We start from the raw sequence: 5,746 nt of genomic DNA, 5'->3' as shown, positions 1-5,746 counted from the left end.
ATTTCTCTTTCTTCTGTCTTGTTGTTGGTGTACAGAAATGCAACTGATTTCTGTGCATTGATTTTATATCCTGACACTTTACTGAATTCCTGTACAAGTTCTAGCCGTTTTGGAGTGGAGTCTTTTGGGTTTTCCACATATAGAATCATATCATCTGTGAAGAGTGATAGTTTGACTTCTTCTTTGCCAATTTGGATGCCTTTAATTTCTTTTTGTTGTCTGATTCCTGAGGCTAGGACTTCTAGTACTATGTTGAATAGCAGTGGTGATAATGGACATCCCTGCCATGTTCCTGACCTTAGCGGAAAAGCTTTCAGTTTTTCTCCATTGAGAATGATATTTGCAGTGGGTTTTTCATAGATGGCTTTGATAATATTGAGGTATGCACCCTCTATCCCTACACTTTGAAGAGTTTTGATCAGGAAGGGATGCTGTACTTTGTCAAATGCTTTTTCAGCATCTATTGAGAGTATCATATGGTTCTTGTTCTTTCTTTTATTAATGTGTTCTATCACATTGATTTATTTGCGGATGTTGAACCAACCCTGCAGCCCTGGAATAAATCCCACTTGATCGTGGTGAATAATCCTTTTAATGTACTGTTGAATCCTATTGGCTAGGATTTTGGCGAGAATTTTTGCATCTGTGTTCATCAAGGATATTGGTCTGTAGTTCTCTTTTTTTGGTGGGATCCTTGTCTGGTTTTGGGATCAAGGTGATGCTGGCCTCATAAAATGAGTTTGGAAGTTTTCCTTCCATTTCTATTTTTTGGAACAGTTTCAGGAGAAGAGGAATTAGTTCTTCTTTAACTGTTTGGTAGAATTCCCCTGGGAAGCCATCTGGCCCTGGGCTTTTGTTTGTTTGGAGATTTTTGATGACTGTTTCAATCTCCTTACTGGTAATGGGCCTGTTCAGGTTTTCTATTTCTTCCTGGTTCAGTTGTGGTAGTTTATATGTCTCTAGGAATGCATCCATTTCTTCCAGATTGTCAAATTTGTTGGTGTAGAGTTGCTCATAGTATGTTCTTCTAATTGTCTGTATTTCTTTGGGGTTAGTTGTGATCTCTCCTCTTTCATTCATGATTTTATTTATTTGGGTCCTTTCTCTTTTCTTTTTGATGAGTCTGGCCAGGGGTTTATCAATCTTATTGATTCTTTCAAAGAACCAGCTCCTAGTTTCATTGATTTTTTTTCTATTGTTTTTTTTTTTGTTTGTTTCTATTTCATTGATTTCTGCTCTGATCTTTATGATTTCTCTTCTCCTGCTGGGTTTAGGGTTTCTTTCTTGTTCTTTCTCCAGCTCCTTTAGTTGTAGAGTTAGGTTGTGTACTTGAGACCTATCTTGTTTCTTGAGAAAGGCTTGTACCGCTATATATTTTCCTCTCAGGACTGCCTTTGCTGTGTCCCACAGATTTTGAACCGTTGTGTTTTCATTATCATTTGTTTCCATGAATTTTTTCAATTCTTCTTTAATTTCCTGGTTGACCCATTCATTCTTTAGAAGGATGCTGTTTAGTCTCCATGTATTTGGGTTCTTTCCAGCTTTCCTCTTGTGATTGAGTTCTAGCTTCAGAGCATTGTGGTCTGAAAATATGCAGGGAATGATCCTAATCTTTTGATACTGATTGAGACCTGATTTGTGACCCAGGATGTGATTTATTCTGGAGAAGGTTCCATGTGCACTAGAGAAGAATGTGTATTCTGTTGCTTTGAGATGAAATGTTCTGAATAGATCTGTGATGTCCATCTGTTCCAGTGTGTCATTTAAGGCCTTTATTTCCTTGTTGATCTTTTGCTTGGATGATCTGTCCATTTCAGTGAGGGGAGTGTTCAAGTCCCCTACTATTATTGTATTATTATTGATGTGTTTCTTTGATTTTGTTATTAATTGGCTTATATAGTTGGCTGCTCCCACGTTAGGGGCATAGATATTTAAAATGGTTAGATCTTCTTGTTGGACAGACCCTTTGAGTAGGATATAGTGTCCTTCCTCATCTCTTATTATAGTCTTTGGCTTAAAATCTAATTGATCTGATATAAGGATTGCCACCCCAGCTTTCTTCTGATGCCCATTAGCATGGTAAATTGTTTTCCACCCCCTCACTTTAAATCTGGAGGTGTCTTCGCGTCTAAAATGAGTTTCTTGTAGGCAACATACTGATGGGTTTTGTTTTTTTATCCATTCTGATACCCCGTGTCTTTTGATTGGGGCATTTAGCCCATTAACATTCAGGGTAACTATTGAGAGATATGAATTTAGTGCCATTATTAGCCTGTAAGGTGACTATTACTGTATATTGTCTCTGTACCTTTCTGATCTACTACTTTTAGGCTCTCTCTTTGCTTAGAGGACCCCTTTCAATATTTCCTGTAGAGCTGGTTTGGTGTTTGCAAATTCTTTCAGTTTTTGTTTGTCCTGGAAGCTTTTTATCTCTCCTTCTATTTTCAATGATAGCCTAGCTGGATAGAGTATTCTTGGCTGCATGTTTTTCTCGTTTAGTGCTCTGAATATATCATGCCAGCTCTTTCTGGCCTGCCAGGTCTCTGTGGATAAGTCTGCTGCCAGTCTAATATTTTGACCATTGTATGTTATAGACTTCTTTTCCCGGGCTGCTTTCAGGATTTTCTCTTTGTCACTAAGACTTGTAAATTTTACTATTAGGTGATGGGGTGTGGACCTATTCTTGTTGACTTTGAGGGGGGTTCTCTGCATCTCCTGGATTTTGATGCTTGTTCCCTTTGCCATATTAGGGAAATTCTCTCCAATAATTCTCTCCAATAGACCTTCTGCTCCCCTCTCTCTTTCTTCTTCTTCTGGAATCCCAATTTTTCTAATGTTGTTTCATCTTATGGTGTCACTTATCTCTCGAATTTTCCCCTTGTGGTCCAATAGGTGTTTGTCCCTCTTTTGTTCAGCTTCTTTATTCTCTGTCATTTGGTCTTCTATTCACTAATTCTTTCTTCTGCCTCATTTATCCTAGCAGCAGAGCCTCCATTTTTTATTGCACCTCATTAATAGCTTTTTTGATTTCTACTTGGTTAGATTTTAGTTCTTTAATTTCTCCAGAAAGGGCTTTTATATCTCCAGAGAGGGTTTCTCTAATATCTTCCATGCCTTTTTCAAGCCCGACTAGAACGTTCAGAATCGTCATTCTGAACTCTTGATCTGACATATTATCAATGTCTGTGTTGATTAGGTCCCCAGCCTTCGGTACTGCCTCTTGTTCTTTTGTTTGTGGTGATTTTTTCCGCCTTGTCATTTTGTCCAGATAAGAGGATATGAAGGATCAAATAAAATACTAAAAGGGTGGCAAAGACCCCAGAAAAATGCGCTGTAACCAAATCAGAAGTGACCCCAAATTGTGGGGGGGAAAAGGGGATAAAAAGAGGTTCAGGAAAAAAAAAGAAAAAAATTTAAAAAATAAAACAAAGAAAAAATATAAAAAAGAAAGAAAAAAATATATATATTTAGATAAACTAGTCAAAAAACGTTAAAAAATAAAAGGGTAAAAGTTTTAAAAAATTTAGCAGAAGAAGAAAAAAGAAAAAAAGAAAAAAAATTGAAAAAAGAAAAAAAAATTGAATTAGCAGCAAGGCTAAAGAATCATGGGGAGAAATCCATGAGTTCCGTGCTTTGCTTTCTCCTCCTCTGGAATTGCGCTGCTGTCTTAGGAATTGAACCTGCTTTCCTTGATAGATGAACTTCGCCCTGGCTGGATATTTTGTTGATCTTCTGGGGGAGGGGCCTGTTGTAGTGACTCTCAAGTGTCTTTGCCTGAGGCGGGATTGCACCGCCCTTACCGGGGGCCGGACTAAGTAATCGGCTTGGGTTCGCTTTTGGGAGCTTCTGTTCCCTGAACGCTTTCCGTAGAGTTCCGGAGGATGGGAATGAAAATGGCGGCCTCCTGGTCTCCAGCCCGGAGGAGCCGAGAGCCCGGGGCCCCACTCCTCAGTGCGCCCCCAGAGGATAGCACCCAATCACTCCCGTATCCCCAGCCTCTAGCCGCGCTCCGAGCTCACCCAGCCCGCGACCAGTTCAAGGTAACCCCGAGCTGAGAGTTCAGTCCTCGGCTCTATCTCTGTAGCCAGCTTCTCTGTTCTAATACCTGCGAGCTCTGCGACAGTCCGACACCCCCGATCCTTCTGTGACCCTGCGGGACTTGGGGCCACACTGACCCCACGTGGGCTTCACCCTGGTTTAGCCTCTGGAGCAATGTCCCTCAGTGGAACAGACTTTTAAAAGTCCTGATTTTGTGCTCCGTTGCTCTGCCGCTTGCCGGGAGCCAGCCCCTCCCCCGCAGTCTATCTTCCCGTCGTTTTAGATTCACTTCTCCGCCAGTCCTACCTTTCAGAAAGTGGTTGATTTTCTGTTTCTAGAATTGCTGTTCTTCTTCTCTTCGATCTCCCGTTGGATTTGTAGGTGTTTGCAATGTTTAGATAAGGTATTGAGCTGATCTCCTGCTACCTGATGTAGTCTCAGCCTGCTACTTCTCCGCCATCTTGACTCAATGATTTTTTTTCTTTATCCTCAGAGTCTGAGTAATTATTCCTTTATCTCTCAGGGTCTCAGTTTCATCCTGTGTAAAATAAGAATCATACTATTTCCTATCCCATAGGTTGTTTTGAAGACAGAATGAAGGTGTATAAAGTGCATAATCATTTATGTTTCAACTAATTCGCCCACTAAGAATACATTTTTTAAAAAAAGATTTTATTTATTTATGTATTTTTAGAGAGAGAGAGAGAGCACGAGCAGGGTTAAGGAGAGAGGGTGAGGGAGTCAGACTTCTCACTGAGCAAGGAGGCTGACTTGGGGCTCCATCTCAGGACCCCAAGATCATGACCTGAGCCGAAGGCGGATGCTTAATCGACTGAGCCACCCAGGTGTCCCGTGAGAATACTTTTAAAATTAGTTGTTACCATATTACCCAGTAGAAGATCAATATTGCACATGATTTCTGTCCAATAGAAAGAGTCACCCCAAAAGTTATGATTTTATTGCCTACAGGACTTTGAATAGTTTTGTGTCCAACTTTGTAATTGTATCCATGGTCAGTTATTAAACCAATACCTACAGGACTTTGAATAGTTTTGTGTCTAACTTTGTAATTGTATCCATGGTCAGTTATTAATAATTAGAAGTGGTAATAACAATCACATTATGGTTCTAACGTTTGAAACCGCTCCTCCGATGTACACAAGCGGGCGGCAGTGGCACGGTGCTCAGGAAGGGGGAGCTGCAGGGGCAGATGCTCAGCTGAAGGGGAAGCCATGTGGGGCTGTGCTGTGTGGGGAAGGTCACCTTGCCCTGCCACAGTGTGTGTCCGACTCTAACATTTGGCTTGGCCAACTCTCCTCCACTTAGAGCCCACCCCAGTCACAAAATTGGCAGGGAAAACTCAGGTCTGGTCGTTACAAATGTGAACCCTTCAAAGTCCAGAAAACAAATTCCCATGGGTTCCTGTGGGCATCGTTCCTTGAATTTCTCTGCCCGCATAAGCTGACCACACAGTAGATTGACAACATGGTCTACTCCAATACAAGAAGTGACCCCTTCTGCAGAACCCTCACCTCTTCTGCAGAACCCTCACCTCTTCTCCCTGGGCACTTGAACACTGAGTGCAGCCCTCAGGCCTTCCAGGCATCCCTTTACTATTCTCTTGGCTCAATAATCCTAGAACTTTCAATACTAATGCCAGCCATACCTGATGTTGTTTTATGTTCCTCCAAGGGAAGAGTCTCCTCCA

Source organism: Meles meles, chromosome 4, assembly GCF_922984935.1.
Source record: "Meles meles chromosome 4, mMelMel3.1 paternal haplotype, whole genome shotgun sequence".
Lineage (NCBI taxonomy): Eukaryota > Metazoa > Chordata > Mammalia > Carnivora > Mustelidae > Meles > Meles meles.
This window is presented reverse-complemented; position numbering follows the sequence as displayed.